The sequence below is a fragment of the Canis lupus genome, chromosome 22 (genome assembly GCF_011100685.1).
Source record: "Canis lupus familiaris isolate Mischka breed German Shepherd chromosome 22, alternate assembly UU_Cfam_GSD_1.0, whole genome shotgun sequence".
NCBI classification, from domain to species: domain Eukaryota; kingdom Metazoa; phylum Chordata; class Mammalia; order Carnivora; family Canidae; genus Canis; species Canis lupus.
Window position 1 is genome coordinate 40,445,553 of NC_049243.1, and position 14,398 is coordinate 40,459,950.

The following is a 14,398-nucleotide window of genomic DNA, read 5'->3' on the forward strand; positions in this document are numbered from 1 at the left end:
AGGGTGTCTTTCTCAGGGACTGGGTCATCTCTTTGGAATGTAATCATCAAGGAAGTCCTCTCACTTTCTGTGGTAGCATAGGAGCTTAATTTCAGTGGGAGCCTCGCTCATGTTATAAAACTACTTCCAGTCATCAAGGTCCACTTCTTTTTTTATTTTTCTTTGAGTAAAGCCAATCAGGAAACAGACGGTCTATGATGTCCCCACCTCAGCTCTTACAACTCTCCAATTATTTATTTCAGCAAAGTTGAATTCGGACTGAATTCTGGCCTCAATTTTTTACTGCAAAAACCTTTAATTATGTCTCTCTGGCCTGTTTAACTTTATGAAGTGCAATTTTGTTTTGACAAATTCATTCCATTGTATGTTGATTACAGTAACATTTCTTCTTGGTCCCAAATTCTTAATCTTTCGGAAAACTTTCCTCTGTAATAAAGTGATAGTGAAATCACAGTGGCCTAAATAGTGGAGAAGTATATTCTCACTTATCATAAAGTCAGGTTGATTCATGTGATTCAGGTCGATCTAGCAGTTTCATGATATAATCAAAGTGCACAGATGTTTCTGAATCTCAGTATGTTTTCCACAATGTTGGATCAGTATTGAAGTTCTTTAATATCCTGGTTGTAGGATGGCTGCCAATAACAAATGAGGCTAAATACTTCTGATTTTAAAGAGAAGGAGAGAGAGAGAGAGAAATATATATACATATATATATATATATGTATATATATTTCCGCATATCTGACTTGAAAGTTTTGAACAATTATCATCAAGACTTCCAACAACTTTCTGATTATACTTTTGCTTACATTTGGTCAAATTTCGGTCATGCTCATGAACCGAACACTGACAGCCACATTAACACTACATGAGGAGGATAGGATAAAATGTCTGCTAGCTTTCATTAATAATGGCCATACAATATGCTATCCCTAGAGTTTTTTTTTTTTATTTTAAACCTTAGTTTAATTCCATTTTTATTTTAAGTTAATTGATGTATAAAATTATTTTTAAATTTAAGTTAATTGATGTATAGAATTATTTTTTAAACCAAACATTATGCAAAGTTTCAAATGACCAGTATTTTTCTCTGATGTTGACATACTTCATTCTGAAACACCATGCTCTGAATAATAATAATAATACATGTTAACATTTTGATACTTGTCTTTTAGTTGAATTTCTTCACTCATTATTTTACTGGAAATATTGATTTGGTGTTATATTTGCTGTGCCTTTTTTTTTTTAATTTTTATTTATTTATGATAGTCACACAGAGAGAGAGAGAGAGGCAGAGACATAGGCAGAGGGAGAAGCAGGCTCCATGCACCGGTAACCTGACGTGGGATTCGATCCCAGGTCTCCAGGATCACGCCCTGGGCCAAAGGCAGGTGCCAAACCATTGTGCCACCCAGGGATCCCTGCTGTGCTTTTAAAATAATTGAGTAACTGCATAATAATTTTTTTTTTTTGGTATAATGTGAATGCTTCCCATTCTTCCCATCATTCTTCTTCAGGCATGAAATTAATTGAAATGATTGTCATTATCCAGTTTTTTATGTCATTGCAAGAAGAGTAAGATGGATATTTAACACTGAATTCAGTGTAGAGAATGGAGAATGGAAAGAAAAAAAATCAAGAACACACAAGAGCAACTTAACAGGATAGTTGGCAATGGCATCCAACTGAAAATATGTGTGTTCAAGTTGGGATATTATAGTTTAAAAGTTAGTTTGTATTGTGAATAATTCTTTGTTACTGTAGGACAAATGGCCCATAATACACTTGATTGTAATTTTGCATTTTAGTTTTGTTCCTTGTTGTCATTAGATAATTGTAAATCTGTGACTTGAGCCTCAGAGAAAATATACTTTCAACATTAGTAGCACTGTATTTCTTCTATAACATCAAGTCATGATAATTCCAGAGAAACAATATAAGAATGATTCATGTGAGCACATAGGTTAAAATACCATGATACTGCTCTCTAATTCTTTTAAATTTGGAAGAAAATTTTTTCTTTTTTTTTTCATTTCAATCTTTTGTTTAAATTCTAGTTAGTTAGCATATATGGTAAATTTGGTAGAATTTAGTGATTCATCACTTATGCATAACACCCAGTGCTCATCACAAGTGCTCTCCTGAATACCTATCACCAATTTAGCCCATATCCCACCCATCTCCCTCTATCAACTCTGTTTGTTCTCTATCCTTAAGAGCCTCTTATGGTTTGCTTCCCTCTCTCTCTCTTTTTTTCCTAATTCCCCTATGTTCATATGTTTTGTTTCTTAAATTCAACATATGAATGAAATCATATGGTATTTGTCTTTTACTGAGTCACTTATTTCACTTAGCATAATGCACTCTAGCTCCATCTATGTTGCTGCAAGTGGCAAGATTTCATACTTTTTAACAGCTGGGTAATATTCCATTGTATATATGTACCACTTATTCTTTATCTACTCATCAGTTGATAGACATTTGAGCTCTCTCCATAATTTGGCTGTTGTTGAGAGTGCTGCTGTAAACATCAGGGTTCATGGGTCCCTTCAGATCAGTATTTTTGTATCCTTTGGGTAAATACCTAGTAGTATAACTGCTGGGTGATAGGGTAGTTCTTTTCTTTTGTGTATGTAATTCTATTTTTAACTGTTTATAATTTCTATATTTTTTAGGAACCTCCATACTGTTTTCCAGAGTGGCAGCAACAGTTTGCATTCCCACCAGCAGCATAAGAGGGATTTCCCCTATCTTCACATCCTTGCCAGTGTAAGTTGTTTCTTGTGTCGTTAATTTTGGCCATTCTGACAGGTATGTGATGGTCTGTCATGGTGGTTTTGATTTGTATTTCCCATATGGCATTATTAAATACAGACAGATTTGCTCTTCTCCAAATCTATTCTCTTAAAATTTCTCAACCAATCATCTCAGCCATTTTCAACCTATTAGAAACATTTGATCTATTACAGGCATTACTGATCTCTGAGAAGTTACTAGTGACTCTTAATTCACCTGCTAATTTGTGAGTTAGATTCCGGTGGGTAAAAAAAGAAATCTAGAGTTGAAATAGGTGAAAGATAATGTAGGTGGTATTCATTCAGTCTTATCAAATTTCAACTACTACAATTTAGTAAATATTTCTAATGGCAAATATGTAAAAAATATCCAAGACATATTAAAATATATTCTTAAATATATTTGTTATTTATTTAGGTGTTTTGATTAGCCTTCCTAGTTGGATAATCTTTTTGAGACAATTCATATATAATAAACTGCAAGCACTTTGTAGCATATGTATTTCAATAAATTCGACAAACTTAAAGACTACAATTGAAATATGGAGTATTCATACCACTAGCAAAAATGCTCACATGGTTCTTTGTCACTAGTCCCCCTGGATTTTTGACTCCAGACAACCGTTAATGGGTTCTATGCTATTATTGACTGATTTGAATCTTCTAGATTTCCATTTAAGAAAATCATGCACTATGTACTCTTTTGAATATGCCTTCTTTGCGAAGCATAATTATTTTGAGATTCATCCATGTTGTGGCCATGTGTCAATATCCAATCATTTTTGTTACTGGAAGGTACTCCATTAAATGGATATGCTGCACATACACATTCATCTGCTGATAGACTTTAGAGTAATTTTCAGATTTTTTGCTGCTGTAAATAAAGTTGTCATGAGCACTTATCTGCAAGTTTTTTTTTTGTGGATATGTATTTTCATGTAGCTAAGATAATTACATAGAAATGGAATTAATTTCATAAGAAAGTACAAAACAGTTTTTCAAAGTGGTGGTTCCTAGCCTTTAATTTTTATCTTTGTATACACACACACACACACACATATGTGAAAACTACTATCTTTGAAAACTTAGCCTTTAATTTTTATCTTTGTATACACACACACACACACACACACACACATATATGTGAAAACTACTATCTTTGAAAACTCTATCCAGTAAGTTTCACAGTTGTTGTCATATAGATAGACAAATAAACATTTATACACAAATATTTACACATAAATATACTTTACATACTAATTGATAATCACTTTTTCCCTATAATTTATGCAGTATTTTTCTATTCCTATGTAATAAAATGTTTTGTGAAATTATTCTTATGAATTTTAATAGATTAACATGAATTTGTTTAATTTTAATGAGTTCACATGTAAACTGTAAAAAACAGTTTTTTTTACAAACTGTCAAAATTTACATTCTTTATTATACATTCTTTTATACATATTTACATTCTTTATTATAAGAATGCCATAGTATTTTTTATGCCTAATCTTGATGTGCATCTCTAATTAGTTCCTCCAAGTTAAGTTTCAAAAGTAATATAAATAATAAAATACTAGTTTCTAAAAGTTTTATACAGATATTTAATTGATACCACAGGAGCTGCACGATCCATCCCATTTGCACAAGTGGTTGATGCTATAGCAGATGAAGTTGCTATCTAACCCACCCACTTGATTACAATTTGAAAATAAACTATATTTTATTTATTTTTATTTTTTAAAGATTTTATTTATTTATTCATGAGACACAGAGAGAGAGAGAGAGAGAGGCAGAGACACAGGCAGAGGGAGAAGCAGGCTCCATTCAGGGAGCCCGAAGTGGGACTTGATCCCGGGTCTCCAGGATCAGGCCCTGGGCTGGAGGTGGCGCTAAACTGCTGAGCCACTGGGGCTGCCCTAAACTATATTTTTAAAACGCTACAAAATATCTGTTTTATTTTAATTCACTTAGCTAAATAAAACTCTAGAATTTAGGAATATTTTAACTTTTTTTGTGACTTCATATTTTTCCTTCAATCAACCTTATTTTCTATATAGGTTATTTATCTTTAACCATTTGAATTAAAGTTAATCTCATAAAATTAAAGTTAATTTCATAAAATAAAATTTTCTTCCATATATATCTTGAATATATTTGTCTAGTTTAACTTTTTCCTTTAGTTTTCTGTTTTTTAGTATATGGAAATTTAAATGTCTTAATTCATAATTTTATAAATTGTGTATATCAATTATTTTTCACATTTAAATATTTATTCTTTTTCCATTATTCAAATATAATATTTAATATACAAATTGTTCCATCATTTTATTGAAATCTATCTATATTACATTATAATAGAACACTATATTGGTAATAAAAAACTTTGCAAACTCTGAGAAGGATATTTTAGTGTAGTCTACTGAGCCATTTATTTATTTATTTTTAAGATTTTATTAAGTAATCTCTACACCCCATTTGGGACTCAAACCCACAACCTTTAGATCAAGAGTCACATGCCCCTCTGACTGAGCCAGCCCGATGCTCCCCATTCATTTTTATTTGGAACTGTACTGCCTACAAAGTATTTTCATTTTTTATTTTTATAATTTTATATTTTTATTTTTGAAAGTAGATTCTTGCTTGCCATATGTATTAGTACCATATTTATTATTTAATATATATTAGTCTATACTTTTATCAATCAAAGATTTCATTAACTAATCAAGGAAGTGTTAAAACCAGTTTTTTTTTAAGACTTTATTTATTTTTTCATGAGCACCAAAGAGACAGAGAGAGAGAGAGAGAGAGAGAGGCAGAGACACAAGCAGAGGGAGAATCAGGCTCCATGCAGGGAGCCCCGATGCGGGACTTGATCCCAGGTCTCCAGGATCACGGCCAGAGCAGAAGATAAGCGCTCAACCGCTGAGCCACCTAGGCATCCCTAAAACCAGTTTTAAGTGTGTTTAAGGTATTAATTATTTATAGACTATTTAATAAAGCTTTCAGTACATAGAAAATCAATTAAGGGTGCAAACCCAATGTAATGTTGAAGGGAAAAACAGCACTCACTTTAGTTAACTTTCATGTTCTGCTAATTATTCTCATAGTCTAACCTGTGTGATCACAAATAAGCTCCAGAAATTATTTATGATCACAAAGGGCTGTCCTCATTAGATCTGGCCAATTCATTTCCATAAGTACAGCAAAAGTATTGATCACTGGGGAGAGGCGGGAAAGATGGTGGAAGAGTAGGGTCCCCAAGTCACCCGTCCCCACCAACTTACCTAGATAACTTTCAAATCATCCTGAAAACCTACAAATTCAGCCTGATATTTAAAGAGAGAACAGCTGGAATGCTACAGTGAGAAGAGTTCGTGCTTCTATCAAGGTAGGAAGTTGGAAAAAAATAAAGAAAAAAGCATCCAAAGGGGAGGGTCCCTGCAAGGAGCCGGGCTAAGGCGGGTGCAGAGCCTCCAGGACAGGAGAGGCCCCCCTGGAGAAGTAGAAACTTTACGAATCTTCCCAGAGGGAAAGGCGCTGGAGGGAACTCGGGCAGGATCCCAGGAGGGGCGGGGATGCCCTCAGGCTCCCGGGGGCACTAACAGAGGACCTGCGTGCCCTGGGGAGAGTGCGCCACACACCACGGGCGGAGCTCCCTAAAGGGCTGCAGCCTGCGCCCCGCGGGGCCCTGGGAGCAGCTCAGCAGCAGCTCCATGCGGAGGGGGCTGTGTGGCCCTACAGCCCGATTCCAGTGGCTCGGGCCCGAGCCCAGGGCATCGGGGGCACAGTCCAAGATCTAGCGCTCCCCCGGGACAGGTGGAGGCTGGGAGGGCCAGGACAGCGAGGACGCTCCTGTTGCCAGGCAGCCCCGAGCTGAGCAGATCAGCGGCCCCACCCCCAGAGCATCCAGGCCCCTGCGGACTGAGAGCTCCGGTAGATATTGCAGGAGCTGACTCTAGGGCTGGAGAGCTGGCTGCCTCTACTGTTGTTGTTCCTCCTGGTGTCACCATGTACCTGGGACTGAGCAGGGGCCTGACGGGATAAACAGCTCCCACTGAGCCATGCAGCTGGCAGGGGGCCGGGCAGCTCCCCAAGGTGCACACACCTGAGAATCAGCACAGAAAGCCCCTCCCCCAGAAGACCAGCTGGAAGGACAGGGGAAAAGCAAGTTAGTGACAAGCAGCGCTGGAAACTTCCAGGGGAAGTCGAATGATTTACAGTATATAGAATCAGAGGATACTCCCCCTTGTTTTTTTGTTTTCTGTTTGTTTCCCCACATCCGTTTTTTTTTTTTTTTTTTTTTTTTTTTTTTTTTTTTTTTTTCTCTCTCTCTTTTTCTCCTTTTTCCAGTACAACTTGTGTTTGGCCACTCTGCACTGAGCAAAATGACTAGAAGGAAAAACTCACCACAAAAAAAGAATCAGAAACAGTCCTCTCTCCCACAGAGTTATGAAATTTGGATTACAATTCAATGTCAGAAAGCCAATTCAGAAGCACTATTATACAGCTACTGGTGGCTCTAGAAAAAAAGTATAAAGGACTCAAGAGACTTCATGACTGCAGGATTTAGATCTAATCAGGCCAAAATTAAAAATCAATTAAATGAGATGCAATCCAAACTGAAGGTCCTAACTAGAAGAATGAGTGAGTGACATAGAAGACAAGTTGATGGCAAGGAAGGAAGCCAAGGAAAAAGAGAAAAACAATTTAAAGATCATGAGGATAGGTTAAGGGAAATAAATGACAGCTTCAGCAGGAAAAATCTATGTTTAATTGGGGTTCCAGAGGGTGCCGAAAGAGACAAAGGACCAGAAAGTGTATTTGAACAAATCATAGCTGAGAACTTCCCTAACTTGAAAGGGAAACAGGCATTCAGATCCAGGAAATAGAGAGATCCCCCACTAAAATCAATAAAAACCATTCAACACCTCGACATTTAATAGTGAAACTTGCAAATTCCAAAGATAAAGAGAAGATCCTTAAAGCAGCAAGAGACAAGAGATCCCTAACTTATATGGGGAGAAATATTAGGTTAACAGCAGACCTCTCCACAGAGACCTGGCAGGCCAGAAAGGGCTGGCAGGATATATTCAGGGTTCTAAATGAGAAGAACCTGTAGCCAAGAATACTATATCCAGCAAGGCTCTCATTCAGAATGGAAGGAGAAATAAAGAGCTTCCAATATAGGCAGAAATGGCAAGAATATGTGACCACCAAACCAGGTCTGCAAGAAATATTAAGGGGGACTCAAAAGAAAGTAGGGGTAGCCATCCTTATATCAGATAAAATAAAGTTTATCCCAAAGACTGTAGTAAGAGATGAAGAGGGACACTATATCATACTTAAAGGATCTATCCAACAAGAGGACCTAACAATTATGAATATTTATGCTCCGAATGTGGGAGCTGCCAAGTATATCAATCAATTAATAACCAGTTAAGACATACTTAGATAATAATGCACTTATATTTGGTGACTTGAACACAGCGCTTTCTATAATCGACAGACTTCTAGGCACAACATCTCCAAATAAACAAGAACTTTATTTTTTTTTAATTTTTATTTATTTATGATAGTCACACAGAGAGAGAGAGAGGCAGAGACACAGGCAGAGGGAGAGGCAGAGACACAGGCAGAGGGAGAAGCAGGCTCCATGCATCGGGAGCCTGACGTGGGATTCGATCCCGGGTCTCCAGGATCGCGCCCTGGGCCAAAGGCAGGCGCTAAACCGCTGCACCACCCAGGGATCCCGAAACAAGAACTTTAAATGATACACTGGACCAGATGTATTTCACAGATATTTACAGAACTTAAGAGTTAATAAAGATTCGAGCAGCGCTCAATGAAATAGAGACCAGAAGAACTGTGGAACAGATCAACAAAACCAGGAGTTGGTTCTTTGAAAGAATTAATAACATAGATAAAACATTAGCCAGCCTTATTAAAAAGGAAAAAAGACTCAAATTAATAAAATCATGAATGAGAAAGGAGAGATCACCATCAATACCAAGGAAATACAAACGATTTTAAAAATATATTATAAGCAGCTATAAGCCAATAAATTAGGCAATCTAGAAAAAAAAAGGGACGCATTTCTGGAAAACCACAAACTACCAAAACTGGAACAGGAAGAAATAGAAAACCTGAACAGGACGATAAACAGGGAGGAAATTGAAGCAGTCATCAAAAACCTCCCAAGACACAAGAGTCCAGGGCCAGATGGCTTCCCAGGAGAATTCTATCAAATGTTTAAAGAATAAACCATACCTATTTTACTAAAGCTGTTTGGAAAGATAGGAAGAGATGGAGTACTTCCAAACTTGTTTTATGAGGCCGGCATCAGCTTAATTCCAAAACCAGACAAAGACCCCACCAAAAAGGAGAATTACAGACCAGTATCCCTGATGAACATGGATGCAAAAATTCTCAACAAGATACTAGCCAATAGGATCCAACAGTACATTAAGAAGATTATTCACCATGACCAAGTGGGATTTATCTCCCGGGTTGCAAGGTTGGTTCAACACTCATAAAGCAATCAAGGTGATAGATCATATCAACAAGAGAAAAAACAAGAACCATATGATCCTCAATAGATGCAGAGAAAGCATTTGACAAAATACAGCATCCATTCCTGATCAAAATTCTCCAGAGTGTAGGGATAGAGGGAACATTCCTCAGCATCTTAAAAGCCATCTAGGAAAAGCCCACAGCAAACATCATTCTCAATGGGGAAACACTGGGAGCCTTTCCCCTAAGATCAGGAATAAGGGATGTCCACTCTCACTACTGCTATTCAACGTAGTACTAGAAGTCCTAGCCTCAGCAATTAGACAACAAAAAGAAATAAAAGGCATTCAAATTGACCAAGAAGAAGTCAAACTGTCTCTCTTCGCAGATGACATGATACTCCATCCCAAGATTGCTAGAATCCATACAGCAATTCGGCAGTGTGGCAGGATACAAAATCAGTGCCCAGAAATCAGTGGCATTTCTATACATTAACAATGAGACTGAAGAAAGAGAAATTAAGGAGTCAATCCCATTTACAATTGTACCCGAAAGCATAAGATACCTAGGAATAAACTTAACCAAAGAAGTAAAGGCTCCAGAACACTTCTGAAAGAAATACTAGCCCTTTATCTGATAGGTCATTTGAAAATATCTTCTCCCATTCCGTAAGTTGTCTTTTTTGTGGTGAGTTTTTCCTTCTAGTCATTTTGCTCAGTGCAGAGTGGCCAAAAACAAGTTGTACTGGAAAAAGGAGAAAAAGAGAGAAAAAGATTTATCCCAAAGATACAGATGCAATGAAACGCCAGGACCAATGTTCATAGCAGCAATGTCCACAATAGCCAAACTGTGGAAGGAGCCTCGGTGTCCATCGAAAGATGAATGGATAAAGAAGATGTGGTTTATGTATACAATGGAATATTACTCAGCCATTAGAAACGACAAATACCCACCATTTGCTTCGATGTGGAGGGACCTGGGGGGTATTATACTGAGTGAAGTAAGTCAATCGGAAAAGGACAAACATTATATGGTCTCATTCCTTTGGGGAATATAAAAATTAGTGAAAGGGAAAAAGGGAAAGGAGATAAAAATGAGTGAAAATATCAGTGAGGGTGACAAAACATGAGAGACACCTAACTCTGGGAAATGAACAAGGGATAGTGGAAGGGGAGGTGGGCAGGAGGTTGGGGTGACTGGGTGATGGGCACTGAGGGGGGCACTTCAGGGAATGACCACTGGGTGTTATGCTCTATGTAGGCAAATTGAACTCCAATAAAAAAATTTTAAAAAATGTATCAATCACTGCTGTGAAAAGATAAACTGAGGCATATTAAAAAGTTTTAAGAGTTTGAGCAAAAATCTATCAAATCAGGCAGTGCTCAACCAGAAATGGCAAGGAACACTCCACCCAAGGAAGTGGGGAAAAGACCTTTATAGAAAAGAGGCCGAAACAAAGCAAGGAAATTACTTAGTGGGTTACAGCTTAAGTGATGCCTCTTTGAGAAAGCCTCATTAGCTGTTCCTGTTTGGTCCTCCTCCAGTTTCTGTTTCTTAACTTTGAGACATTACAGGCTTAGGTTTGCTTGTTTAGGTAGACTGCTAATACCTTAAAGCCACCTCAGTCCAATGGCCTGTTTGTTTAATTTAACACTATATACAAGATATTTGGGACATATATTATTGAGCAAACTGAATTATATGTCAGTGTTCACATGAAAGCTTAGATTGGATTTTTTAGTTTATGCGATTACCACCTCTATTCTGACATTAGAAAAATAAGCCCAAGACAGTAGATATTAGTTCCTATAAGTATGGCTTAATTCCTCTGTTCGTGAAGTTTCAAAAATCTGCTAAAGTCTCTGACCAGTCAGTGGTCTTACCAGTGAGACTGAATCCTTAGATGCCAGATACTGATACGGTTTTCTTGAGAGAGCCTTGTATAGAGCATTGATTCCACATATAGAGTTAATTTGTGTTCCTTAATAGTGTCCTTGTCAGAACTTGTTAAATGAGAATTATTTGCAAATATGACACTTCAGTAGAAAAAAGGTTTTACTCTAGAAGCTAGGAAAAGACATGCATGACTTAAGCAGATGATGAAGAATATACTTCTCCAGAAAGAGTTTATTAGCTATCTCAAGTGAGACACTTTGGCAAGTTGGGTATGATGTGCAAAACTGTTAAGATAGAATTTTCAAAAGAGGTAAAATTATAACTAATGCAAATACAAAATAAATGCATGTCAAAGATTTATTAATATTATTAAAATCCTTGCTTTATTCCTGCAACTTCTTTGAATACCTTTAATCTGGTGTTTCTTCTTCTTCAACAGGAATTTCAACTACTCTCCACAGAAAGGGGGGGAAATCTTTTTAGTTCCTTTATTTTATAAAAGTGACTTTCTCAGATATTGACAAGGTGCTAAAGGACATCCTACCATTTCCGTTACTAGACTAAAAGGGAAGGTGGGCTGCTCTGGCCCATTGTTCATGCTGTAATGTCAACTTAGTCTCCTATGCTACACATAGAGCTTTATTGATTTCCACAACAGTTATTTTTAAAAAGCAATGTGCATTGCAAAAGGGTTAACTTTATTTTTAAAAATTTTTTAATGTATTTATTATTTTCCTGGAGATAATTTATTCTAGCTCTATGCACACACACACACAGACACACACATAAGCATATTCTTCCTGATATTAAAATTTTTGACACTATTTCTAAAAACATAATAGCACTAACATTACTTCGTTAAGGCACATTTGACTCCTTCTAAAACCTGGCTTCCATTAAATCTGTCACCACTTTCACAGAGAATAATTGTCTCTCTCATACACTATAGGTGATACCAGTGCTAGCTAAGTTTTTTTCTCTTGCCTCAAACTGGTCCCTGGGCAATCACCGTTAAGCCAATTTAGAGGAAAATAACGTTTCTGCAGTAATAGGGGTGTTATAAAATGTCTCAGTTCTCCTTAAGTTTACAGTTAGTGTGTTGAAGATTCTGTATGATAAGGAGAAAAATCTCACAGGACTTTGTGGATAGAAATAACAAGACATGTGAAAATTCTCTGCCAAATAGTCCATGTCCTGCATCATTTTTCAACAAATTATCCTTTGAGGTTTCATTTTAGGTTGCCTTCTTCCCATTAGTTTCAGTCTTCATCCTCAAAGGAAAAAAAAATGGAGAGACAGAGTGTTCTCTGAGGATTTGTATACCCTTAGCATATCTCCTGAACATAGGAGCAGAAAAAAAATAATAGTAAGTCAAGGATTTCATTTGAATAGGAATGATTTATCTACTCAGTGCTGAAGGACATGAATACATTATGGATATCTTATTGCATTTGACTTTTATTTCTTTCTTAGCAAGTAGATGGTTTCAGAGAATACTTAAAAACAATTCTAAAATAATATGTTGAGGAATTTATTTCTCTCAATGACATAGACATTATATGAATTCTACTGAGCTATACATGGGCTACTGTATCATTGAAAATATACCCTAATAGTGTGATGACTTTTAAATTTCCAAAGTTCAGTGTATGTCTCCCTAAACTTTCATGTGTTAATTTATTTTAATATTTATGATTGGTAATTCTTCCTATTGAATTGATATTAACTATAATTGTGAAGTAAACATTGACAGAGATTCAGGAATTTCTTTTTAAAGAATTTATTTATTCATGAGAGACACAGTGAGAGAGGCAGAGGGAGAAGCAGGCTCCCGCAGGGAGCCTGATGCAGGACTGGATCCTGAACCCCAGGATTACACCCTGAGCCAAAGGCAGTCATGCAACCTCTGAGCCACCCAAACATCCCAGGAATTACTATTTTTTTTTGAAGATAAGCCTTCCTTAGTTTATAAAACTACATGTAATTAACTAGAGAAATTAAATCTGAGATCCGACTTTGAAAACTGGTTTCATACTTGTAAAATTTTACATTGTTTTTCTTGTTTACTTGTAAAAATAGCTTTGTTTATGCTATTCAATTTTCTGTATTTTAAATAACCAAATAGTTTTCAGATATATGTGAAAACAAGATTATTTTAGGTAATCTTTATTGAGGAATGCAAGATTTCATGTAAAATGGTATAATTGCCTTATCTTTTTAATGGATTCGATATTTTAAGTGCTTTAGAAATTCCTAGGACTGAGGTGTGGGCAGCTTAATATCCCATTTATAGAGAGGAAAATGACTCTAAATTCTTTAGAATAAAATAATGTAATAATTAGACAATAGTAAAGAGACAGCTTTCCTGTTTCCTCTAATCTAAGGTCCTTGTTGAATGATTCAATAGCAACAGACACCCTCTATGTCTTTATTTTCTTGATTCTTAGCCTAGTCTTTGTCATATAGAAATCACACCATTTATGATGTGATAGGTTTTTTAAAAAAAACAGCTTATTATATTCTGAGTTTTAAAACTAAAGGACTATAAATTTATGTGTCAGTGGTGCTGCTTATGATTTAGTAAAATAATAAGGAAAATGTAATCTATATCTAGAGATTCTAGACAAATGAATGTATGATAATCAGTAAAGTGGCACTTTGAAAGTTGAATAAAAGTTTTTAAAATGAATAAAATTTTTGCCCCATAGCATAGTCAATGAGGTATCCAGGAAATTCCCCTTGGACAACAGTTGTAGCTTCAGCAGCTGCAGATTCACATAATTACCCTATATTCAGGTATATTTATTTGGCTTGTGCTCCATGAAGGTCAGTGCCATGTGTATTTTTGCTCACCGCTGCTCGCTGACCTGTACCATGAGTTTTTCATTTTTCCTCCAATATATCTCCAATTCTAATACAAGATGTATTACATTGAATTTATAAAATATCTTACTTATTTCTCACATCAGACTGATACTATATGATTATTTGTAGCAAAGGTCACTTTTCTTAATTACCTATGTTTTTATAATGCTTAATCTTGTCTCAGGTCAGTTAGTAAATATTCAGTACATTAATGCAATGGATAATTGTCTATGTCTGCAACCCTCTAAACTCTACACATCTAGGGACCATTAATAGTTGGCTTTCTGTTAGCTATCCTAGTTGGAGAATCATAGGTCAGACCCTAG